Here is a 27,171-nt window from a genome sequence, read left to right on the forward strand (position 1 = left end):
TTACAAGTTCTGAGCTGTGAATTGTGCTGATTGCAGGCGCAGCTCTGGATTCTTATTAGCCAGTCAAATCACCCCAGTCCTGCCAAACATTTTGTAATATACTCTACTATGTTTTACATATCCTAGTGCTATGATGCAGACACTAATATCATTAAGTACAATAAAACTCAGTCTGTATCAGCATAAATTCTGCACATGGATTTTAGAAACAAAAAAAAGAATAAAAATAAAGGTAATAAAGCTATGAGCAGTTCATTGCGCTGTCACAAGAAGAAAAGTGAGCTAATTGTACAGAAAAGAAGCTGAGGTACCAAAATAAAGTGAAAAGAAAAATCAAACTAAGAAAATCCAGAAAAGAGGAGGTTGTGAAACTGTGTTTGTATCCACATGTCCATGTACAAAGTCTTAGGTTGTAAAGGAGCCTAGATGTATGCAACAGAAGCAAAACAATCACAAAACAGAAATAATAACCAATGTAATCATGGTTGTGGTGCTCTAAAACATTGGCATCAAAGCATTATCGGTGGCAGCTGAAAGAAGAAAAACACAAAGTGGAGAGAAAAAGCATGTAAATGCACTATGACAGGAAAACATCCCTGAAAAAAAAATGTGACTTTTTGGTTGCATCATATGCACAGTAATGTACATCCTTTACAAGAATTCATTTTCAATTAGTGGAGTACCTTTTCATATTTTTTAGCTAGTGTAGGTGGGTTAAGATTTTTCAGAGAGGAATAATTACTTTGTAGCCAAAAGAAATGCTCTAAATTATGAAAGACTTCAATATAAATATCCGTGTAGTCTTACAAATGTAGTTTCATTACTTCCTCTTACACCAGCAAACTAATAAACTTCCAAGACACACAGTTTACCTGTACAAGGAGACCTGGCAGCCCTGGAACATCTCAGTTCCAGAATTAGCACAGTCAGAGGTGGACAAGAAAAGCCTTTACCCTAATTGCACATTTTGTGCAATCCACGTCAGAATTTTACCAGTAATCTGTAAATCAACTACTCAGTCCTCATTTATAGAGCCACACAACAATGAAAAAGAGAGGTTAAACTCTCAGTTTGATTATATGGTGTTCCACTGCAATATTCTGTTATTTCCAGACTGTTTAGTGGTCCATAAATCAAATACTCAGTTTTTAATCCTGAACTCTATCTTTTACCTTATTTTGCATAGAAATTTTTATTGCTTACATACAAGAAATTATAAAAGTTCACTCTTTTTGAAGATTTAGCACATAGGCTTATTTTTTATTTCAGTGCAAAATTGTAAGTACTTGTATTATAAATGGGTCTGTACATTTTATATTACTTTTACAAGCTACTTACAGCATGTACATAATGACACCTGTGCTTCAAATGTCACACTGTTGGCTGTAGTCACAGGCACTGATAACTTCATGGGCTGCCAACCAAGCAGAAAAAATAGTATTAATAATAGAAAAAAAAAACTTTTAAATGCTTAAACACAAAGCACGAAGAATGTGCTGATGTGGTATAATTTATTCCCATATGTAAAGAGGAACCAACAGCAGATGTTTAAATGAATAATGTACAGGCCTTAACAATTCATGCTGATGTGTCCTCACTTTTATCATTTAGCTGTTAAGGGGGTGGTGACATTGTGACATTAGCAGTGTGATTAAACTTAGTACTCTTCTTCTCCACAGTAAGTTATTAAAGCAGCATTCATAACACACTGACTTTAAGTACTGCAAGACACCTCATGAACTTGGTTTTCTACCAGACATAAGGGTAGCACATAAAAACACAGGGTTTTTGCAAAACATGAAGTCTCTGTTTTCTTGATCATATCAGATGATTAACAAAATCTGTGCCAAAATACTCTCAAATAAAAATTTTCAAACCTTCTACTTCAGTCCTTGATTAAAATTCACAAATTAGAACCCATTCACTACTCACTTTATATGATTTCAGTCCATGTCAGTAAGACCTTGGTTTGGGGCCATCTCAGTGAGATTTTATCTGCTGCATCATGGGTTGAGTTCACAGCAAGATGTATGGGTTTTAATTCCAGAATCAAAAGAAGTGATACTTAGTCCCAGTAAGGAAGAAAATATAAGAACCTTCACACAATGGAAGGGGAGATCGACAGTGAATATTTTTCTTGGTGTTGTCCCACCAAATCAAGAAAGCCTGTTGAACTGTGATCTCAGATTTTTTATGTCTTATGTCACCAAGCTTCAAATATCTATTTATTATGACAAGGACCTTGAAATTGTTAACTTCATAGTTTGATAATACTACAAATGGTAAATATGATTTTACAGGAAATTCTAACCAATAATATTGCCAAACCTGCTGTGGGGACTCATTTTTAATCAATCATTTCGATAACTTTTTAAACTATCAATAATTCATGCCACTAACATACTGGGAAAACTTAAAGTTTATATACATTTACATCCTTAATATATGTCCTACACAAAATAAAATTACCAACTCAGGAAATTAGTAATTTCCTGAAAATAAAGTGAATAGAAAAATCAGTCTAAGAAAATCCAGAAAGGAGGAGGGTGTGAAACTGTGTCTGTATCCACACGTCCATGTACAAAATTTTAGGTTAGAAAAGAACTCAGATGTATGCAACAAAAGCAAAACCACAAACAGAAATAATAACCTTTTCTTTACTACTAAACCAGTCTGATTAAATTTTGAATTTCTGTGAGTCTTACACACAAAAGGGGATGATACAAAAAATGCAAATAAGACCAAAAGGAAAACATAAGCATAGAGGGGCAAAATCAGAAAGAAAAAATGAGAAGCAGCTAGGCAAGGGATGTAACTCAAAATGAAATCATCTACAAGAATATGAGGGGTGGGAAGACAGTGAATAAAGACATTGGCGCTGTATTCAACCAAGAACGCAACTGATTGATGATGCTTAGAAGGCAAATGTATTTAATGTCTTCTTGCATCAATTTTAACCAAAATGTCAAGTGCAAGCAGTGGATAGTCCAATCAATATCAATGACAAAGGGGCAAGACCTCAGTCTTTTACAGAGCAGAGAAAGGTTAGCATGTACTTGAGTTGGAAATTTTAAAATCAGCCATAACCGATAAAATTCATTCTGGAGTGCTTTAAAAGTGACAAGACTTTTCAGAGCTATTAGCTCTTCAAGAACCATTAGTGGAAGGCAGATAAAATACTTGAAAACTGTATTTTCAGGTATCTATCTGTAAGAGAGTAAAAAAGCTGGCATCAAAGAATTATAGAAGTATCCCATTAACTCCCAGGAAAATACTGGAATTAAAAGGCACCTAGAAGAGAACAAAGAAGTGAATAACAGATATTATGAACCTGTCAGGAGCAAATCTCCATGAGCACAGGCTGACAGGCTTTGGGGTTACAAGAGGAACATAAAATGTCACATATTTTTATTTTAGTAAGGATTTTGATACTGTTTCCCTTAAATTATTTTGCAATCCAAATTATTGTGTTTAATGTAATAATTTAATACATGAAAATATCACAGGAGCATTGCACACGTCCTCAAAAAATGCTTCTCAGAAAACAAGTGTAACTTGTTTGTTGTCAAAGTGGGAGGCTGTGTCAAGGCATGTTTTGCAGTTGTCTGTCCTCTTTAAGGAACAAGAGACTGAGAGAGAAGTGAAATAACAGATGCTGGCAATAGGAGGATGCCTACCTGTTCTTGATATCTGTGCTGGATGGGGGAGGAAATAATAGTCTGAAAATGTGAATTGCAGTTGCACCCTTTTCCTTTTCCCATGCACAGGATTCCACCACCTCCCTTAGGTCAGCGAGAGCAATTACGTGGCTGCAGGTGAGTTAACTGGAACTTTATAATGAAAAAAGTGATTAGATCATGGCCTGCAGGTATAAGTTTAAGCTGATTGTCAAATTGAAGGTTCAGGGCAGACAGCAGGAAAAATTTCTAGGAGGATAATGAAGCATCAGAATAGAGTGCCGGGGAAGATTATGGAGTCTCCATTACTGGAGGTCTTTAGGTACACTTTGCCCAAATATTCATCAGAAATGACCTCAGTACAGCTGCTTCTTCCTTTGGACAGAGAAATAAATCAAACAACTCAAGGCCCCTTGCAGTGATGAGACTCTATGTTTCTGTCATGATTGTAAATTGGAAACTATCCTGTACAGCCTCCTCACTTAAAGAATATTTAATGCTACTAGTATTTAATAAATCAGAATGTTGGAAGTACTAATTATCTTCCCCAAAAAAGGATTTCTTTTTTGCTTCCATTTGTAATGAGCAAGCTGTGAAATTTGCTGGTATAAACTGTTGAGGAAACGACTCCACAGAATTTTAAAAATGAATGCTATGTTGAATAAGGAGTGAAGTATGCTATAGCATGCAGTATAAATCAGAAAAGGTTACAAATCTTTATGTTATGGACTGCAAAGTTTTCATTGCCTAAACAGACAAGGGAAAAGCCCTGAAAGGCATGTAAATTGGGCAGGCTACATCATCATTACCTGCTTTTGTGGTGTTGGGGGTTTTTCAACTTTCATTTCACCATCAAATATTAATCAGTCCCATACTCTGGGGTAGTCACATTTTTGGGATGGAAATTGTCTAAAAAAAATGGTTATTATTTATTCCCACTGTTTAGCTGGAGATTCTTATATTTTTCTTCATCACATCAGAAGTCACAAATTAGCTCTATGTCACCAGAGAGAGGTTACCACCAGAGTGACACAGAGTTAAAAGAAGTCTTAACCAAAAAGGTACTACTCATCAACTGTCCATGAAGAGGCTATTTCAAAAGGTGAGAAAAAATGCTTTTTTTTAAAAAACAAGGTAGGGTTTTATCCTGTTTGTAAAGCCTTATTCAAGTGTAATACATGGAGAAGTCAAATTCTTCAGCATACTTTTATATGTTATACTTTTCATATCAAAGTCTGAGAGACAATACGTACATATATCTGAAGACATCAGTGAGTTCAGGAAGGAATGTCCTGATACTGAGAGGTAGCTAGAAAAAGAAAGTATTTCTATACATATTAATTAGCAAAATTTCATCTCAGCCCCATGCCAGTATGCACCTGTGCCATGTACTTGTGGGCCATATGGAAGAACCTCTCAACAGGAACCACGTCTGGATTTGTCCCATCTTTCTGTCTGCATATCCTGCCCAAAACCAGAAAATCATAAAAATCCAGGAAGACTCTCACAGCCAAAAACAGGAGGGTGTGAACCTTAGCCTGACATGTAACATTAGCTGCCTCAAGCCTGAAAGTCTAAAGCACTTAAATGTTGGTTTTAGCTGGGTTTTTTTTTAATCTCACATTATGTGATGGACCTTTCCTTTCCTGTAGTCACTTTAATTGCTGCTGGCCACACCAGCTTTGGGACTTGGTTCTGTGTTTTCCACTTCTCCCAATAAAGTCACTCAGGAGTTATTCTCCTCTAAAATGAGAGGAACAGGCAAAGTGAGGAAAGATCTGACCTCATTCACAGGATGGAACACAGAAAAAGTACTTGCACCTTGCAGGAGAGATGACAGAATGTGCTAGTTGCTGTTCCAAATGGGTACATAAAGCAAGGCCATGAAAAAGAACAGCTGGCCATGGTGGTTTCTATTGATGGAAAAGGTGAGTTGACTGAAAGGATGGAAAACCTGTGGAAAAGACAGAATTTTATCAATGCCTTACCTACCTTCTTTCAGGAAAAAAGGCACACACTGCCCCAAACTGAACGGTACAGAGAAATACACAAGGATGTTTCTTAAAATGACCATGAGATTATATAAAAACACACATATCTAAGAAACAAAAAACAGTTTTGCAGTCTGGATTTATCCATTATAAATTACTGAGTTGTCCACTTCAGTGTCTAAAATGCTTCTCATCCGGGAGTCTTCTATCCCAGACAGTAAATTCCTGATTCAACAATTCAGTTGTACAAAATGATGCATACATTTCAACAGTAACCACTACTAAAATAGGAAATTAGTGATGCACAATTAACACATGACGTATAAAACATCAAAGACTATTTTCTTCAATACAAAAGAATATGTAAGCATATGGAACATTGTGTTTAGGTAGCAAATATTTATTAATATCAAAAGAATCCCATAATATACTTGTATTTCAATCAAGACATGGTCGAAATAGTTTTTTTTTCTGTATTACTAACAGATTTACTCTAAATTGAAAACATTCCTAATTTAAATATTAATTACATCTCACAGCATCTGCTGGCTTCCTGTAACTAATGGCTTGGGACTATGCAAATGTAGATCTGCATGAACAAGGTATGGTTACTTAAAGGATTTTTTTTTTAATTGACCAAGAATTGTGCTTACCATTTAAAAAAATACTCTTTTCAACTCTTTTCAGTGGCTCTTAGCTTCCAAATGATTTTTTTCCATAATAACACCATTTAGTAACTCATTTCAAAACCTACTAATAGGTATCAAAGTCAGGTCTCCCAGTAATACCTGGATATTAAAAATGGTTCTTGAAGCTGAACTGCTACAATTTTCATCTTACCTTTATGTTTAATTCCACTTCATTTACTTCATTGATGTCACTGCTTTTAACAAAAATGTTTTCCACTTTTAGATCTCTGCAAAAAAATACCTGCCAAGAGAGAGTAAGAAATAAAATACTATCAGTTACAGTTAACATATTCTGACAGAAACATTTTAAAATCTTTTGATTAATTCCTATGAACAATTCCCATGCATTTTATTCTAAACTAGTGGCAGGCTAACAAAAAACATCTTCCTCACTTCTTCCAGGAAGTCATATAAGAATTTCAAATTTTGAAATATCATTCCTCACCACAATTCTGTAAGAAAGGCAAAAGTACATAATGGTTTGGTCTGTTAAAATCAGATCATCCAGCAAAAAAATTAGAGTCTATCTTGTGTATTTACCAAATTTGCCCATATTTTCATACCTGAAATTCATTTTTACATACCAAACCAGTCAAGGCTTTTTGCTGTTTTGATGAGGGCCCAGAAGAAACAAGGCCTTATAAAAGGCATCGTTCCATAATGCCATATAAATTCTGGAAGAAGAGGTAAAGGAAGGGTTCCTAAAAGCACTACATTGTAACAAAGAATTTAATCATTTCTTTGCAAAAAACTTCAAGAATTCCACGTCCTTCACCATCTACAAAATCTAAAGTTTTGACTGGATAGGTTAATTCTGTTGTGGACTGTTCAGAATTGCAATGGCTCTGTGTGGTGGATGAAAATGCTGATGTTCACTGAACCTTAAATGTAACGTGCTGTGAGGAAGTATCAGGAGCAATCCACTTCTGCTTTTTTACCTCCTGTAATACACTGTGCATATAACAACTGAACTAAGTTAAAGTTATAATGCAAAGCAGTTGCAAGCTAAGAAATAATAACACAGTTATTACCACAGCTGGTGCAGAAAGAGAAGTAAAAGAAAATGGCAGCACATATTGCATCTGTAAGAAAAATAAAGTTATAAAAATGCATTCATGTAGTATATTTTACTTCTTCTTTACTGGATTATTTTTATCCTATGAAATAAATAATAGATAAAATATCAATCAGTAACTGTTTTTAAATGTATGAACACTCAAAATCAATGAGCATATGAGAGAAACAGAGGAATGTAATTATAGTTTTTGTGCAAAAAGCAAGGCTTTGAATGATGTGTCCTGTCTCATTTTCTGCAAAATGCCCTTTACCACAAAGCATTTTTTGAAGTTCTCCATCCTCACACAGATCCATTACAAGCTATGTCTGCTAATATTAATAAAAGGGAGAATGTAATGATTTTGTTCTCTCTGAGTTTAGTTTCTTCTAATGTAATAACAATATATAATTAATTGCAATGCTGCAGCTGTAGTGATGACCTAGAACCCCAATGCACTTAGTGTTTTATGGACAGAGGGCAAAGGATAATTGACCAGCCACAAATATTGTCAGTATTGTGTTTACTACAACAAACCCTCAAGCTTTCAAAACATATGCATTTTTACAATGCACAAAAATACAGTGATTTGAAATCAAGGGCTAAGTATGGATTTAGCTTAAAGCCTCTTCCATTTAATGCTTTAAAAATGGCTTTTAGAAAGCCTGATTACCAACCCTTGAAACAAAGTAAAATGTAACTTTTCAGCAACTAGGAATTAAAACTGTAATACTTCAATCAAATAAAACTTCCAAACAATTCAATATCCCAAGAAAAAAATTCTACACATGCAGCTAACAGCAAATATTGTTTTACACATCCTACTGCAGTATTTGTAATACCTGCTACCATTATAAAGTCCTGAAATCTTATCTGTCAGGTCAGCCACAAAATTTTAGGCAAAAATTTTCACTGTGGTGTTCATACTGATTTGTGAATGGAACACTTTTTTGTTCCTTCTTTTTACCTTACTTTATTGATAAAAACTCAAATAAATACCTAAGAAAAAATTGCTTATATCCTTCGAAGATATTTTGTTACTTTACAACCTAACATACAAATATATTCTCAATTATTCTTTCATGAAAGAATAAGAGCCCTGAATTTCACAGATTGGCAGAAGAGTTTGAATATTTTCAAAACTTATACTGCTTTAGGTTTCTGCCACAGGGGCAATGAATGAGACACAAAGAACTACCTGAAAATTCAAAATAAACATCTCCATAACCGAAAAGAGAAATTGTGTATCAAATATGACGTGGTGCTCAAGCAGATATTGGAAGAGAAGAATCATCAGATAGTAAGAAAGCTAGAAATAATTTAAAGAATATCACATATCTACTTACTCTTTTCCTGAAGTTTTTTAATGGCTTATTTCTTGACAGTCTTGTGTTTCACTTCAGTTATCACCCCAAGGCTGCCACCTTCTAGTTTCCTTCCAAATGGATTAATTCCATCAAAAAACAGACAATCATAAAAATTACTATTAAAAAACTTACTATATTGATTATCCATTAATATAAACTAATCTGAACTCTGCAATCATATGTTCAAAAAACGTTTTCACTATCAGAGAGGAAATCTGATTTTTCCAACAAAAATATTTGCAGTATTTTTTACTCAAAATGTTTTAGCCTTCATGCATATTTGCTGTAAGGCTTGGGATCAGCAGCTTGCAGAGTTTGGTACAAGATTTCTGCTTCACTTTGAAAAGTATCATGAGCTGCCACCTGTCATTGCCTGGAATTCCTCTCTGTTTTCCATCAAATTCCCACATGATTGCTGGAAAATTCCCCTTCTGCTTTCTAGGAGTGCCCATCCACACCCCAAACCATAGGAATTTACCTCATTCTTTGCAGGAGATCATTCCACTGTCTTCAAGGAATATCTCCAGCTTTCTGGGAAATTTTCCACATATTCCACACTTGCCACAATTTTTCTCATGGCCATAACTTTGCACAAGATTTTTGGGAATTCCCCCTTTGCTTTATAAGACTTCCTTGCGTGCTTTTGGGGAATCCACAGCCAGCTTCCTAGAAATCTTAAGCGTGTTGTTGAAAGTATTCACTTTGGCTGCTCTCCTCCTTTTTCTACCTTTCACTTTCTAGGCTGTATCACTTGGTTTTTCAGAAAATTTCCCCTTTCTCCACAGGTAACTTCCTCCATGTGTTTTTTTTTTTTTTTTTTAATCTCCCTCTGTTTTCTAGGAATTCTGTCCCAACTTTCAGGAATTTACTAAGTTCTTCCTAGAAAATTTCCCAGTGTCTTCCCAGTTTCCCAGCTGCTTTCCATGCATTTTCTTCCTGATTTCCAGAAATTCCACAGATGCTCTCTAGGAAACTAGACAGAGTGGGTAGTCACTGTGTAAATGTTATTGGTAAATAAAACAAAAAACAAGATAAAAAGCCACCTTCCACCATGCCTGTGGCTTGGGAATTTCAAAAACTGCCCATAACTTAGAATGTACATATTAAAAACCGTTCTTAATGAAGTGGCTGTTCCTGAATGTAATACTGAAAAAACCCCACAGCTTCCCAAGCATATTTTCTTTGAAAAGAGTGCCATTTAAGGAAACTTTCTCATGCATTTTCATAAAACTTCTGGGAGATCTAAAAGTGGATAGTGTTTAGATGCTAGTAACACATCTAGAGAGATGTGACATTTTCAATTGCTAGGGCTGAATATCCAATATAATTTGATACTGCTTTTGCAGTAGTGACCAACATCTATGGTTACACATCTTCCCTTTCCTTCCTGAGACTTCACATATCCTCCTCCTACTCACATTTTCCACATAAGACACAAAGGCAAATAATTGGTTGCATATTCAGATATTCTAAGTTAAGGTGGCAGTTACTTTAACCATATATATGAATATAAAGAAATGCAAATGTAGAAGTCTGCTGGATAGTGGAACCATTTATGTTGCTTTCCAAGATGATGCATTTAATTCTGAAATTTCAGTTTCAGTGCTTTTTTCAATTTTCTTTTCAGATGCACATGTAACGAACTCCTCCAACAAAAGCTTTTAAAGTCTTCAACTGAACAATTTTAAAGTCTTCAGCATGAAAGAGAAGATTATGATACAGGATAAATATGTCTCCATCAATATTAACTACTGCAGGAATGATAAGAAAATAGACTGTACATCAATGACAGTGAACTACTGAGGAATTTAAGACAATCAACTTCAAATCCAGCTTCAGTCTCAATTTTTTCACCTACCACCTTCATAATGGTATTACCGTTTTCACACTTTTCTACATCTAAAGGGTACCACAATCAAAAGACATCAAGGTGCAAGTGGGTGGGAGGAAAACCGGAGAATTGTCCATCACGTGCAAAGTCTGACTCCTAAAACAAAACCTTTATTTTCAAAACAGAACACCTTTAAAGCCTGTAAACTTAATCTAATGTTTGTTAGGTCATTTTTAGGATTAATAAGTCTTTTAGAGCATGAATTTCTTCATCAGTTTAGACAGGGGTAAGAAAATACATCTACTGAAGACATTTATGCAGACAAACCTTCTGCAAAAAAATTGGCTCAATCTTAAGGCATGATATCACATATGAATATCACTGTCATGTCACAACCATGACAACTTTTCAAAAAATTATGTAATTGATCTTATTTTTTACATTACCTTAAGGTTAAAAAATACTGTTAAATATATTCAAAAATAAAACACTTTTTAAAGGTCATTATTTCACTTTAATTTGTTCAATTTATCTTCTGATTAATAGATTATTTTAGGCAGTGAAATTTTATGCTATGGAATTTCTGGCTTGCCTACTGGATGGAACTACCACCCTGCGTTTCCAGGAATTTCTTGGAAACCAGCACTTTGCATGCCCATTGAAAATAAAGTCAAGTTATCTTTTAGGGGAAGGAGTTGAAAAATATTTTTGTGGAAGAGATTTTACTGGGTTTTTTTTTCATATTTTTTTTTAATTTCTTGGGAAATATAATCTTTACTTTAGAGAAATGAGTGCTGCTAACTGTAGAAGATGAAGAAACACCCAGTCTTGAAAACACACCTCAAAAATACATAGGAAAGAAAATTAGGTCCAATTCCAGTCTCCTTACCTCTTCTTCCCATGTTCGACCCTCTTGTCACACACCTCCAAGTCATGTGTGACTTTTGTGGCTATGAGGACAAAAAAAAATACAGCATTGCTTGGTTCAAATGGAGCTGAGCACGTGTTTCATTTTATGGTCTTCTCTCCACTGCTTTCAGACATCTGTTCAATTTTATATAGTCTGTGCCCAAATTAAATTAAAACACTGAGACTGGCAGGAATGTGTCCACTGTTCAAAGAAGTGGAATAAAACCTGAGAGATGAGGGGGTGGGTGGAACATAAAAGCCTTGTATTCTAACTGCAGCTGTCTGCCACGCTGACAAGGCACTGGATTGGCATAACACAGCATGCTGGTTTGGACAGCAGATCTGCAAAAACAAAAAACACACAGTCAAAAATGATACTTCAGCTTTTTTAGCTACAGAATCTCTGGGTGCATTCAGAAATGGAAAATGCAAACATTTTTTTCCACCAGACAGTACAAAACTATAATAGATTCTTCCTTCAAAGCAAATGGTATACAACATATTTTCGGAGGATTTCAAAATACTTCAATAAACCTGAAAAGCTGTTGATCTGGAGCATCCAATAAAAATGAACTTTTGCTTCTAACTGGCATCATGTGAAGAACATCCTTCAGCAGTGCTGCCAAAACAGGGATAACAAAAGCAAGGATATTTGGGTACTCTTGCAATTCCCCTGGAGAGCTGATTTTCAGGTGATTCCTCGTGTAAAGTCTACTTTTCTCAAATAAGAAGCTGTACAAAAAGGCTCAGAAGGAGTTAAAATGCACCAAAGGAGGAAAGTTTAGCTAAACATTTCCAGGCAAGAAAGCCAGAGCTCAGTTCCTCCACAGCAGACAACAGAGAAGAAGCAACCCCTGCAAGTTTTGGGGGATTTACAAGCCTTTAACTCTTGGAATACCATCAAGCTGCCCACCTATATAAAAGAGACTCATTCTACCATTGCGAATGGCTACTGCAAGTGAGGCACAGGAAACTGCCTCCATCTGGCTGCAGGACAGGGATCAGAGTGCTGAAATTTGGGACCATTCCTCAGTAAGCACCTGCTCCCCACACTGAGGAGCTGCTGCCCCAAGCAGTGATAAGAGCAGCACTGCTCACCTCTGGCAAGGGGGGCCTCAGTCTCTGGAGACACGAGGGTGTTGGCGTTGCAGACACAGGGGGACATCAGTGAGCTCAAAGAAGGATCCAAGCTGCAAGAAAATGGAGAGCGTTGGCTTGAGCTGAGAGCGCACAGCCTGCATTCCCTCAGAAAACAAGGAGCAGGTTTTCAGCTGGCATCCTGCAAAATCTCCTCTGCTCCATTGCCTCTGATGCACCTCAGAGATAATCTCAGATGTCATTTGAACATCCTTAAGCCCTTTGGTTCCATCCTAGCCCCTCATTTCCCAGACCTAGGACTTTTCTATTTGAATGACAGATGACTTATTAGAAAACAATAGTACAAAATACTTACATGGAGACAAAAACTACTTAAGAGAATGTTCTTTTCTGATAGAGTGCTTTTATCATGAGATAACTTCTAATCTCACTCAATAGCCTACGTTTTGCAATTTACATGAAACGTGATTAATACCCTATTTCCATATTTAAGTCTCTGACAATATTAATACTCTTACTATCCTCCTATCTAAGAAATTTTTAACTGTAATATGATAAAGTTATTACAGTTCTTGATTCTCTGAAATGTACCAGGGAAAAAATGTGATAACTAACACAAAAAAGAGATAAGCATAATGATATGTAGAAATCTTTTTGTCCTCTTGAAGATGTTCTGAAAACATTAGGAAGCGGCTAAAATCCTGAATTTATCTTGCATTTTGCTCTGAACAAAATTTTTGTATTAAAAAATTCTGTCTGGAGTAAAGTCTTCTGTTGATAAATCAATAAAGAATATGGGTTTTTCTCTTCAATATTATCAATATGAAAATTCAAGAAAAAGGAGAAATAACTTTTTCACAAGCACCTTCGTAAATCTTTTGTCTAGGCACAAGAAAATGGTATGAGTTCAGAATAAATAAATCAACAAAGCAATAAGTTAGGGAGGGGCCTACAACTCTTTTAATCCAGATTACTGCCAATATTAAAAAAATTTAAAAAGAAAAAAGAAAAATACCAATTTTACATTAGCTTTTGATTAAGATTTTCTATTCATGATGTTTTAATCCCCTCATGAGAGTCATATGGTCTTTCTCAGACCCTTGTGGGTGTCAGAACCATAGGGCAAGACACCAAAGCCTACCCCATCTCTGTGTATTTACCAGATTATTTTGCAAGCTTTTATTAATCTCTGAAGCTAGAAGCTATAACATGTTTAATTAACCAATTAAAGAATGAACAAATGGTGTGGCAGACTGCCCCATGGATAGATAAAAATCTCAAACACTCCAGTAGTGAATTATCTGCCTTAACCACTCTAGGTAACTATGATAAAAGCACATTTTATACAACTTCAAGTTGTACAGGAGGAGCAGATTAATACCTGTCTCTTTTTAATACCATGTTACACAAACAGAGAAAGAGAGAAGGAATTGTTATGTGACAGCTTTCAGCATCTAGAGGCATTTCCCTATTACATGTACACTCTACTTTCTTTTCCTATGTGAATTGACAATGTCACCAAAGAGCAATTTGAAGTTATTTTTTTCCCCTACCCACAGGTATTTGTCGGTGCTTTTGACCAAAATTAAAGCTGTGAGCGATCCAAGAAACTGTATGTAGTTGTTGCTGGTCAAGGCAGACATGCCAAGAGACATAGCATCCATCAGGGATAAAAATTGGGAACGGGGAGCTCCCACTTTAAACTTTCTGGTGTTGGAAGGTGGGAGCTATGTAGCCAATATATTAGAAACTAAGATTCTAGATCTTATTTTGTTTCAACTCCTCCATGATTTTTAGCATCTGCAATATCTGAACTTGATTAAAAAACCAAAGAAAACCAGAAAGCTGGGGTTCAACCCTTACTGATTCTTCTCTTCTACTCTTAGTATATCTGCTTCTAAATTGAGCTAGGAATTAAATCTTCTCTAAGCTCCTTTGGGAGCTGAGAAGTACACCACCCTCCTGCTACAATTTTCCTTATCTGTTAAATTAAGATAACGTCAGTTATCACAATTAACATTCTAAAATATTATTACATGGCAAATGATTGGTACAGGAAGACAAGTACTGCAAGAGCTGTGAATGCACACTGAGGCTTCATCCTACAATTTTACTTACAAAAGAGCAGCACCTAGAAAAGAAAAAACAGGGCCAGGACCTCAATCCAGATTGCATAAGGTAAAGGGTCAACACAAAAAGCCTGAGATATAAACCATATAAATGGTTGATTCTACTAGTTAATAAATTAATAAATAACCATTTGTGAGTAGTATGTTTGTACCCTCAGTTTAAATGAACAGGATGTAATTGCCAGAAATTGAAAGGTGAAATTCAAGGAAACCTGTGAGAAATTCTTAGAAAGAAAAGGGTTTATTCCTCAAAATCCTGTGTAAAATTTCTACAAAACTCATATAGAATGTCTTAGAAAGCATAGGGGAAATTACTTGAATTTGCAGGAGAAAAATTTAGGCAGCACAGAGAAAATTTCTAGAAGGCAGAGAGAAATTCCTTGAATGCACAAGGAAAATTTTCTAGAACATGCAAAGTAAATTCTTACAAAGCACAGAGCAAAAATCTGTGGTGGCTACCTGCCTAGAGGGGAGACTCCTCAGAGAGCACAAAGAAAATTCACAAAATATGGGATGTTAAATTCATAGCCAGCAGACACGGAGAATTACTGAAAACCAGAGATAAATTGCTAGAAATGAAAGAGGAAATTTCCAGAAGGCACATAAGCAATTCCTGTAAGTTGAGGGTAAATTATCATGATGCAGTAAAGGGGAAAAAAAAAACAAAACCACAAAAGAACACGAGGAAATAATGGAAAATGATGAGGAAATGTAAGTAGAAAGCAGAAGCTGGCATTTCCTAGAAAACACAGTGCAAATGCCTGGAAAGCTGAGAGGTAAATTCCTAGAAAGCAGGCTAGGAATTCCTCGAAAGCACATGAACTCTTTCCTAGAGATTCCCAGAGCCTGGTGTGTCCTATGCAGCACCACAGCCCTTTAACAGCTGCATCAGATTTTACCTGAGCAGGGAACAGAATCACTGGAGTACTGGGCCAGCCCTGCCCTCAGTGACAAAACCAGCACAAGACCTTGGCATTCCAAGCCAAGAGAAAGCCATGGCTTAGGTCAGACACTTCTGGAGACCTTCTCTCCTAGACCAACACATTTGCTTTCTTCTGTGGCCACTGAGATCAGAATCACAAAGGAGAGGAGGCAGAAGACAAGGGTGACCCTCCTCTCTGTGTGTTGCAGGTCCTCCAAGCCTGGACACACCTAAAATCCTGCTTTCACACGTGTCCCCAGACAGCCCCCCTTGTACCAGAAAAAAACAGCTCAAAAACCTCTTTCATTCTCCTTCCCTTTTTTCTCCTCCTGATTTTGTTTAGCATTTCTGTGTTATCCCTAAATTACCCCAAGGATGCATAAAAGATGTAGTGAACCAGTTTATTATCAGGGATTATAATAATAAACTGGTTACTACTTAATCACCAGTTATGAGTAGCAGTCAGTAGTTATTAACACAGATATCTCTAACACCTTCATCCATTTGCATCTTTTACTTGGAGTTTTAAAATACTGAAAGGGGAGATTTTGAGAACCACAAGAAACAAAGGGACACAAGACTCTCATTAAATTTCTTTGGTCAGTAAAATAAAGGAGGAAAAAAGTACATGAGGCTCAGCATTAAACTACCCTTATTATATTATAAGTGAAAAACCTGAAGGGTCTGCTGTGGAGAGTTTGGTTTGTCAGTCTGAAAAGCCTCCAGAGTTAAGAAAAAGCCTTCACTAAATAGGAAACATTCACGTCTGTGCCACTGAAGACATCTGTGCTATAAAATCTGCTGTGAACACGTTAAAATTTCTGTTCTGTACAATCCTGATGACTTAGTCCCTGTTACAAAGACAGATCTCCCATTGACAGCATCAGAGGGGGAAAAATGACTGTGGGATTAGATCCTACATTTCACTAGTTTTTATTTATGGCCACCTACCAATGCCAACCACTTACCACTTCTAGAACATGTCAAATTACTGCATCCAACCACAGACACTCAAATATATTCATATCAAACTGCCTGTAAAGTCAGTGAGAAGGTTCATGAATAAAGAGAAATTCTAGTGACAAGGCACGGGAATTTTAAAGCAACTCAAACTGGCTGTAAGACAAGGGAAAGTCACCCAGTGTGTGCATTTAGCAGAGAGACCTTGAGTCATCAGTACAAAGACACAGACAGATACATGACAATTCTAACAACTGGTCAGCAGCAAACACTCTTTGAATTAAGAAAGCTGTCACAAAGAGATGAGAAAAGTCACCTGTGCCTTTCTTTAGTGACTTCTGAAAAGCCCACAGCAGAACTACAAGTGTGATTAAATAAATGTGGTTTTCAGTTACCCCAAAATCTGTATGGTAATTCCAGTGAAGTCAGAGTAATCACACTGCATTTACACTCAGGTCAGTGGGCTCAGGATGAAACCCCTAAGTGACTAAAATCAACAGAGCACAGCATCTGCTAATACCACTGCCCAAAAAATCACAACAAGCCTCAGGCATGCTATTATCAGATTACACAATTTCACTGTCAGGCTGAGGAGTTTTAAAAGCAACTACAAACTGTGGAGGATTTAATTTTCACAGGCAAAGGATCTCTTCTTTCTATTAAAAGGACAAGATCATGTTATTTCTTCAAAGATAAAGCTTAGTTTTGTTCTTCTCTTGTAAAGTGATAGATAGAAACACTCTTGCCCAATATTTTATGAGATAAAACATTTTTATCTGTGATTGGAATGTGGAGAACAGGAAAACTGGATTTTGTTTGAGAAGGCCAGAGAGTGTTTGCCATGCAGAACCACAGAGATTACAAGATTACAATTACAAGTGACATAACACTGTGAAGAGATTCTGCAAATGACAGAAACAGAGGCCACAAGTTTATTTAGTTCTTTTTAAGAGCAAGATATAAATTGAAAGATATAAATTGATTCATCCTTCCAGCACCAGATTGAAGCTTGTTCTCTCAATAAGGACTAATGGGATTACAAAAATTATGACTCAAGAAAACTCTAAGTAGTAAGTGGATGTGTTATGGTGTATACTTGGTACTTCTAGAAATCTGACAAAGATCTTTATTTAACCCCACCAACACTGGAAATTTTTATAAGTTTTTAACCTTTTCATATTCTGATGGCATTTTCCTTTCCACAGTCTTCCTAAATTCCTCCCTTCGCTCTGTGCATTTCAGAGTGCTGGGCTAATTACTCGTAGTAAAGTAGACACAAAACTTCACAGCTTTCTAGATGAAACAAAAAAAATCAACAAATATACAATCTTGAATCATTTGAAACAGCCTTTTTTAAACTGCTTGCAGTTGCTAGTTAGTAAAATTTAGCAAATCAGAGGTCAAGTTTGCAGTTTTTGGCAAAATAAAACCCACAAGCACAGACTAAAGGGGACATCATTTTTCACAGCTCCGATTCAAGATTCCTGGCTGCCTTTCTGCACTCACAGTTGTCCTACTCCTTGTTTGGCAGAAATACAGGGTGAATGTTCACACTCACCAAGCGCCAAGGCAGCCTGCAACGCTTAAAAACCAGAGCTGGCAGTCTTGTCAGCCAAAGGAATTTATTCTGACTTCACCAAAAGTGGACCAGCCACTGAGACCCAATTTAGTAGCCAGCACCAACCACTGCACTTGCAGCTCTCAGAGAAGAATCCCAGATATGCAGCAAACCCCCAGGACTGGGCAACAGCTAATGAAATCCGTGGGAAAAGCTCGGTGTTTGGCAGCCTGGAGCAGGCAAACAGCAGCTCAGACAAGCAAAATGCAATTAATGGTTGCCTGCTGGGTTATGTTTTACATTCCTTCCTGTGCTCAGGAGCTAGAATGCCCAACCTGAAGCTGTGACTGAGAAAGGTCTCAGTGCTGACACCCACATTGTGACACTGTAGAATCTGCTAGGCAGCCATCAGCACACAGGCCTGTCAAAAGGATGGTCCATTCAACAACATTTTGGGCAAATTAATGAAAATCTTTAGGTAAGACAACCTACGCTAAGTTGTTACAGAATATAATAACAACCAGTGTTGTACACAGTCACAGAAAACCCTGCCATTAACACTTTCTTGGTGTATATGAATAAAACATGATTTTTAGACCAGAAAAAAAACCCAAACCACCAAAACTTAGGATAACCATTGAGATACACACTTACAAAACATACAAATATACACATGAATAATATATAACTTCACACCCAGAATAAGCGTCCTTATGGGTCAATTACATACTCCTTCCTTTTTCCAGGTTTTCGGCATTGATGTGTTTTGTCTCTCTCATACTGCTTAGCCATGGGAGCACTCAAGGATTATGGTAGAGGGGATAAAATATCAGAAGCTATTGCTGTCATTTATTAGGTACACTTCTAACATCTCATGGAGCTGGGCATAACACCAGCTGCTGATAATTTTCATTTCCTTTTATTTAATATTGCTGAAAGAAAACATTGCATTTATTAATAGCAAAACAAATTTATCCCCTAACTTTTTCTGTAGGACATTTTTTAAATCTATTTCTTCTTTTTTTTCCACACAAAGTAAGTTTGGTTCTGAAATTCTCTTTCATCTCCTGAGATGTGATCCTACATCTGCTCTGCAGGTAGAATTTTATGTGAAGTACACCACAACATAAAAGACAAATCCCTAGGTTCGTATCACTGGAAATACCTCTGCCTAAAATAGTCAAATGCAAAGAAAGACCTTCATACAAGAAATAGGGTTGATTGCATGCACACATAATTTCACTGGAAAATGCACCCAAAAAATGCAAATTTTATCACCTATTTCAATGTGTCATTTTATGCATATCTTTATGTTGCTACACATTTTAAAAAATACAAAATCCTAAATTACTTTTTTATCTCTTATTTTGCTCAAATGTTTCACAACTTAAGCCTATCATATTACAAGGCTCTTCAGGAGACTTAAATAGTATTAAAATACTATCTTGAACTTGAAGGGCAAAATACCTGGAAAATTAAGGTCACATAATATTTCAGAACCTAATGGAGTATGGATTTCTACTTGGAGTACTTCAACCAGAAACTCAGTAATCTTAAATCTGTCTCTGCTAGACATAATAAGTTTTAAATGTTTGAATGAATTTCAGGGTATAATTTTTTTTCAGGGTATAGTTTTTTGTATACCCTATAATTTCTGAGCAGGGCACAAAGCATTAAGTTTAGAATATTCAGCTGCCATAGAAGAGAAAAATCATTCAAATCAAAAGCACTCTTTTATAGGACATTAGAAATAGATAGGAATAGATTTTGAACCAGCAAACATGATGCTAATTTCTTGCACTAGTGTTTAAATATACATAAACACCACTGAAATAATGGGGCATGGGGTTATTAAAAGCTTGGCATGCTTAAAAGTTGTGTACAACCATACACTAAAATTAATCTGCATCTGGCATTTATTGCTTGACTTCTTGGGTGATTCTGATGTCATTGTTTATTTCCTAAGGGTGCCCAATGCAGATAACTCAGAGCATAACACAGAACATCCTAAAAGAACTTCAGGCTAGGAATACTTTACACTGTGCTATGACAGATTTTTTTTTTTTTTTAACACTTGACCTCTTGTGGTCAACATCAGCCAAGAAAAGCCACCACACTACTGTTCAGCCCCCAGGAGAGCCCTGAGACAGCAGAGCTCACTCTGTGCTACCTCAGCCTCCCACAGCCTTCTCAGCAGCTCATGGGGGCAGCACAGCAGCAAGAAGCAGATTTCAGAGCTGTGGCCAGGTGTCAGGAATTCCTCTACCATTCCAGCTACCAAACAAAATCTCTATCTCTTGGCTAATAGTAAAACCATACCTTTATAAATTAATCTGAGATGCCACATGTGGAGAAATTAACTGCCAGCAATGACTTGCTCAGCTGCACAGCAGAACCCCCACCTGCATTAATCCAATTGGCCATGAAAAAGGGAGAGGACAGGAGTTGCCTTTGCCTAATCTGAACCAAATTTTCAGGGAAAAGAAGAATCCTACGAAGGTATTTACATCAGTTACCTTGACAATCATCCTAAGACCTGCAGACAAACCAGGAAGAAATAAATCCAAAGCCAAAGGAACACAATGGTGCTCATAGTAACTTAAAAAAGCAGAAAGTGTTTCTTACACCAGTGTCACGACAAAGATTCAGAATGCCACAAACAAGCTTAAGTGATCCTGAAGAGTTTATAAGGTTCTTATGCAAGAAACACGGATGCACAGCAAACATGTATCTTCCAAAGCAAAATCCAAAATTAGTGAATCTCCAAAAATCTGTACAAGAATAGAGGTATCAGTACCATTTCTCTCAATTGTGTTTCCCATATAGAGCAGCTGTGAGAGGCCATTACCACTGAATGAGTCAAAAAACACCAAAATAAAGCCCTAAAAATCCAGATCATTCTATATAAACCTGCCCAAGGCAAAGGTGATTCAAAACCAAGGTCTGTAGATACCTGGTATTTCATTGAATGCTGCAAGAAATCCCATGGCATGCAGTTAAGAATGACAAATTAACCCATATAACGTGTTAATCTTGGCATCTATTGAGAATTCCAGCACAGAAACCTGAATGCATCACCATTTTGTTTTAATACAGGGAATATCTGCAAAATCTTCCCTTTCTTGTCAGGTTGTTTTGGGGGGTTTTTTTGATGTTGGTTTTTTGATTTGTTTGCTTTTGGTTTTTGAGGTTTTTTTGTCAATCAGGTCAGGAAGACATCATTAAAATTGTGCTTCAAAACATTAGGAACAATGCATTGAATTTGATGACAAAATAATCTGTTGACTACAAGCATGATTTTTAGCAGCCATTTAACACCTATTCCAGAATGGTCCAACTGTTGTTACTTAGATACTTCATAAAAAATTCACAAACATAAACTCAAAAAATAAATCTAAATGTTAAAAAAAACAACTTCAATTTCTAGCAGCCAGTTACAAATACATAGAATCTATTTGTTAAACTTTTTGAACAATCTACTGCATCATTTAGTTCACCCACAAGGTGGCATCTCTATTCTACATTTCCTTTGTTATTAGCTTAGAGAGAGGATCAAGCTGTCCTTCACAAAAGGTGCTGTGACCTCAGATGAAAAGTGGAGGCCACTGTACCAAGACTTTTAGAATTTCTGTTCAGAAATCATCAATATTTCTTCCTTTCACATCAAATGTTTACTGATTTTACCATTGAGATGGGGATAAATTTGCAAGTCATGGCATCCAGTTCAACATTTTTCCCAGAAAAAATATAAAAGAGAAAGTGTTTTAGACATGATTGCAGAAAAATCTCTTGGTATTCTGTGTACTGATACTTGGTATTCTCAGTATTAAATCTTTCATAACGAAAACTCTATAACTTGTATAAAGTTAGCTTTAAATGTAAAGCCAGCCTCAAACCTGTCTGATACCAATCAAAACAGTCCAGTCACTCAGTACCTACACACAAAAATCTCAATTTTAAAAGCTATCTAAGGTTTATCATTAAAAAAATTAAATCAAACATCAGCTAAACATAGGTCTGCAAAAATAAAAAAGCATTCTATGCTGCATGAAGTCACATACCAGTACACAGACTACATAGGTAAACAGCTATGTCATTATGTACTTAAAATGAATTATAAAATTGCAAGTAATTACAGATTTCAACGGGCCTCTGAAATGCACTAAAGGTAACACTAATTAAAAATTATTTTTCTACATGACAGTAAGGCAGAATTTAATGCAAAGTCACAAATGAGGTAATTCTATTAAGCAGAAGGAAAAGGTAAGCAACCAATCATGCCTTTCTCCCTAAAAGTTATGTTAACCCTGCTGTCATGTTTTCAGTGCTGTTCTTTTGTGTTTGCTTTTCTGCCACAATCAAATATACGTATTTCTTAATTCCATACTTTGTTATCATGAACTGGGAAGGTACCAATTTCTCTTTTACATTAAATATAAGAGTTCCCAGGAACACACACGTTTGAGTGCACACAAACACATGCTCACCTATCTACTTTATGCAAAAATCTCAAAATAACATCTATAATCTCAAAGACTGGCTCTCAAGGATTGGAAAGGGGGAAAAGGCTACAGAAAACGGTTCCTAGGATCTTCCAGACTATACCACATTGGTACATTTTACTTAAGGTATTCCTTGAAAATGAAAACTCAGTGGTACTAAATCAAACATCATTCATTTCCACTGCAATCAACATGCAGTTTGAACAGTCATAAAATGCAGAAATCTATCAAAATTTAAGAATACAAACAGAGGCATGTGAATCCTCTGCACTGCTGTAAAATAGTTATTTACTGAAGAGAAATAATACTTAATTCCTACTGTTACTTTACTTTTCCTATCCAATACAATTGTCTATATTCCTCCTTAAAGTTTGCCTGCCATCAAATTTAATGTATTTCTTCCAAACTTCTTCAGCTGGAAGGCCCCTAAAAGTTTTTCAGTTACACACAAACTATTGCAGAATTTTTGTACAGACTGCTGTACAAAGAATATGGAGTGGTTTCCATTGTTAAAAAATTAATGTAAGTGAAATAAGATATTCAGGTAAAAACCACCCTCTTACATAATATTTATCTTAGTAGGCATTGGGCTGTGGCAGTGGAACAGCCTCCAATACCATTTATGTACCTGTTGTGATGGCTTATTAAAGACTTGTTCTGATATAATTCCCTACCTTCAATCTAAACTTCTGGTTTGCAGACAATACATGAAAAGAGAAATCATCTAAAAAATCCAACCCTGTTACCTTTCTATGCCTACTTGCTAAAAACATGAGAAATTAGACAAGCTCAAATCAAGACTTTTCTGCCTTGGCTAAGGAAGCAGAGGAAAACATTGTTTCAGTGCAAAGCAGCCAACAAACATGGAAACACCAAAATGAAAACATCTCACAAATAAAATGTCCATGTAGTTGGTTTCCTGGTATGCTCAGGAGCATGAAAAAATTAGCAGCTGTGCTGTAACCTCATAAATAATAACTTTAGCTTGATTTTATAATTGATTATTTTAGGAAAATTTAGGGGGAAAATCAATATCTGGCAAATGTCTGAGCTGGACTAAAATGAGAAGAGAAGAAAGAGAGTTTTGTTATGTGTGCATGTGCCCCATATGTCCTACCATGGTCTACAGAGAGGAGGTTATTTGAAAGAAGGACCTTATTGGATTTATTTTTCTTAGCTGCACACACGAGTTCAACTCCTGAAGTATTTTAAGGCGGACTTGAAGCCCTTCTGCTACCATAAATGAAGGTGAGGGTGGTTGCAATGTGATGCATGTAGCTACCACAAATTAAGGAAAGTAATGAAGACCCTTTAAAGCTGAAGGAAATATCCTTTTGCCATAGAGATAAACAAGTGTAGTAAGGAATTAATCAGGGCAATTATCTGGCTTGAAAACTGATCTATGTTAAATAGGAGTGTAACAAAATATTCTATATTTTAATGACACCAAACAGGATAGAGACAATACTCCTCCCACCCTTCCACTGTAGCTTCTACCTGGCACAATCTGAACAATCAAGTCCAATTCCAAGCAGTACAAGCAACCACACAAAGGATGCTTACTTCAAAAAAATCCACAAAACCTCTATTTAAAACTATATTAAATACTCAATATATTCTGTTTCAATATAATTTCTGCAGTTGGCATCTTGCCCAGAGCTCTGAGAGCAGGTGTCCCCAATTTCAGTGATGGGTCCAATGTGGATCCATCCATCCTGCATGCACTTCTGAGTATTAATGCATAACAGCATCATTTGTTATGTGTTGCTAATTAGTACCTCTAATGAAAAATGCTAGACACAAAATAGGCTGCTTCTCCAGGTGAAGACATTTCAATGTCTAGAGAAATTAAGTGGTGTACAAAACCTACAGTTTTCCTCCCAACTGTATTAAATATTAGGCTATGAGGAATACTTTTCCCACACCAAAGAAAAAAGGGAAAAAAAATTAATTGTTTCCCTTCCTAGCAAATTGAAAGCACATACAAATTCCCATTTCTGTTTTGCTGAAGTATTCAAAAGAAAACCACTTCTCTTTGACAATTATTTCACATGCAAGGAATGGAGATCAGAAGATTCCATACACCTTGTGCACCAAAGCTAACATAGCAAAAATTGCTTTGGAAGTCTTACAGCTCATGTAAAAAATGTAAAATGTATTATCAAGGTAACAATTACCATCTACTGTAAAAATTATAGAATGATAGGACTTTTCTGTCCCCTTAATATTGCCAAACATATGAAGCATATTCCTTGAGAAGAACTATATTCAAGAATCATAAAAACCATTAGTTCTAAATTCACCTATCTGCTCTTGTCTAGAGAGATCACAGTCATTCTCAGCAGCACTTTTAATAAACAACCACCTTATTTTTATAAAGATATATGACATTTTTCCTGATTAGGATGGCCTTGCTAAGTAGATACAAAAATAATTATTTAGAGGATGTGTTCACTCTGAAGGAGCAGCAAATGTTCTTTCAAAAACTGTTCTACGTGCAGAGAGTTTAAATTTCATGCCATGTGATGTTCTAAAAAAGCATATCTGCAAAATACAGAAATGCTCTTCCATTGCTGAGAAAAACTCTTTGAATCCTCAGTTAAATTTCTAGAGGATAGAAGAAACAAGATATGCAGGTGTGCATATTAAATGTCACACTATGTTACTCCAGTTTTATAAGAGTATTAATTCATTACATATTTAATTTATATATTTTTCTTTTTGCTTTAATATTAATTGCCAGTAATTAACACCTGACCAGTGTCAGGCACTGCTTCAACAATCTTCTTATGAGTTAAGAAGTTAAGAGCATTTGGTACATGGCAACCTAATGGACAGACAATTGAAATGAACCTGGTTTTACTTCACCAAATTTAGGGGGTTTATTATAATGACTTCAAGTAAAATCGTTCTCCAATACAAACAGGACAACTCTACCACCACTACAGGCATCGCAATCATAGAGGACAAGATTAAATTTCAAGCACCCTTTCACAGAAATCTATGATCCTCTCCAAAATACAGTGATGTGGATGAACACATTTCAAATCCAACATGACAGAACTTAGAGACAACTTACAAATAATAAAAATCTCTTGGATATGAGAGATCATGTTTTCTCAGGCATTCCAATAAAGATAATTTATACCTTGTGATGGTTCAGGAAAAAAAAAAAAAAAAAAAAAAAGCCCAAGCAAAAAGTATCTGACCTGATCTGTCTGCTAGACCAAATGACCAAGATTTATTTACTTGAATATGACTTAAAATACAAAATTATCAAATATTAAATTCCTAAAGTTATTAATATTTAGTGTGCTTGTGTTGCAGCTCAGTTTCTATGTTTAGCACAATAAAACCTCAGTTTAGGTTGGCATGTGAGCACACTGACAATTTTTAATGTTAAAATAGGTGCAATTGTTAAAGAAGACACTTTGCACAAGACAAAAGTATTCTTGTCCAGCATTCAAGGCTGCTCTACAGTGTGCTTGGCACAGCAGGTTGGAATTACACTAACACAAGATCCAACATTGGGAATCTCAGGAACCTGCAACTTCAGCAACTTCTCATTCATCTACTGACACCCCAGAATGTTTGGGATTTACTTTAAATTAAGAAATGCCATTCCAAAAGTTCAAATAAACAATTCTCCACTGAGCAGCCAGCGATAGTTATGGAAATATGAACTATGAAAAAGTGGCATAACACAAATTATCTGGAAGCAATTAGCATTTGCTAGTTTTAAACAGAACTGAGTGCTCTAAAACCAAAAGACAAAGTACAGGAAACACCAGAGGAGCCTATCCTTTAAAAGATATTTGCATAAGAAATGGCAGTGGGAAAAACTTTACACTCCATCTCCCTCCTGCCTTAAGTATCTTATTCCACCAAGTGTATCAGCAAAGCTGCCATGAGCAGATGCTAACACTGTAATTAATTCTCAGGACCCTTTTGTTTTACTACAGGGAACAAACGTGGAATAGTTGGGTGAACTAAATTGAGCATCAAGTACATTCAGTTGCTGATGGCAAATTGATTTTTTCACAGCAGGCTATCAGTTCAATTTCAGACAAGCATTTCATTAAGACACAGCATACATAACTCCTTATAACTTTGAACTACCTTCAGCACAGCACTAGGATCAAAGAACAATCAAGTCTTTGAGACTATGCTTAAAATAAAAAATGGATGCTTGACACCATGTTCTCCGGACAGAGGAAAGCAAAAATCAAACTCCAAAAGCTTGCTTGTGCAGCATTTAAGCTGGCTAACAACACAACTGGCATGAACTCTTGCATGGTAATTTCTATATGAATCTCTCAGCTTTTTTCTTAAAACCCCTGATGTCAGCTCCAGATGAAAACCCACACAATACCTGTTTTTTCCAAGTGGCTTTGTCACAGCAGTGCTCATCTGACAATCAGGCAGTGAGGACAGCTGACTTTGCAGCACAGCACCACATGGAGAGAGAGAGAATCTCCCTAGTG

General features: G+C 36.1%; 1 long non-coding RNA gene across 1 annotated transcript in view; it reads right to left on the reverse strand.

The window, feature by feature from the left end:
* Nucleotides 1-27,171, reverse strand: part of LOC131085232 (uncharacterized) — a 291,057-nt gene extending 263,886 nt beyond the window's left edge. The window contains exons 1-8 of the long non-coding RNA XR_009114613.1: nucleotides 27,060-27,171; nucleotides 12,617-12,708; nucleotides 11,499-11,860; nucleotides 8,758-8,846; nucleotides 7,389-7,439; nucleotides 6,509-6,598; nucleotides 3,678-5,631; nucleotides 1,339-1,414 (exon numbers count right to left, since the gene is read on the reverse strand). This is a non-coding gene — a long non-coding RNA (uncharacterized LOC131085232). The remainder of the gene's footprint in view (nucleotides 1-1,338; nucleotides 1,415-3,677; nucleotides 5,632-6,508; nucleotides 6,599-7,388; nucleotides 7,440-8,757; nucleotides 8,847-11,498; nucleotides 11,861-12,616; nucleotides 12,709-27,059) is intronic.

The sequence above is a fragment of the Melospiza georgiana genome, chromosome 6, assembly GCF_028018845.1.
Source record: "Melospiza georgiana isolate bMelGeo1 chromosome 6, bMelGeo1.pri, whole genome shotgun sequence".
In the NCBI taxonomy this organism is placed as follows: domain Eukaryota; kingdom Metazoa; phylum Chordata; class Aves; order Passeriformes; family Passerellidae; genus Melospiza; species Melospiza georgiana.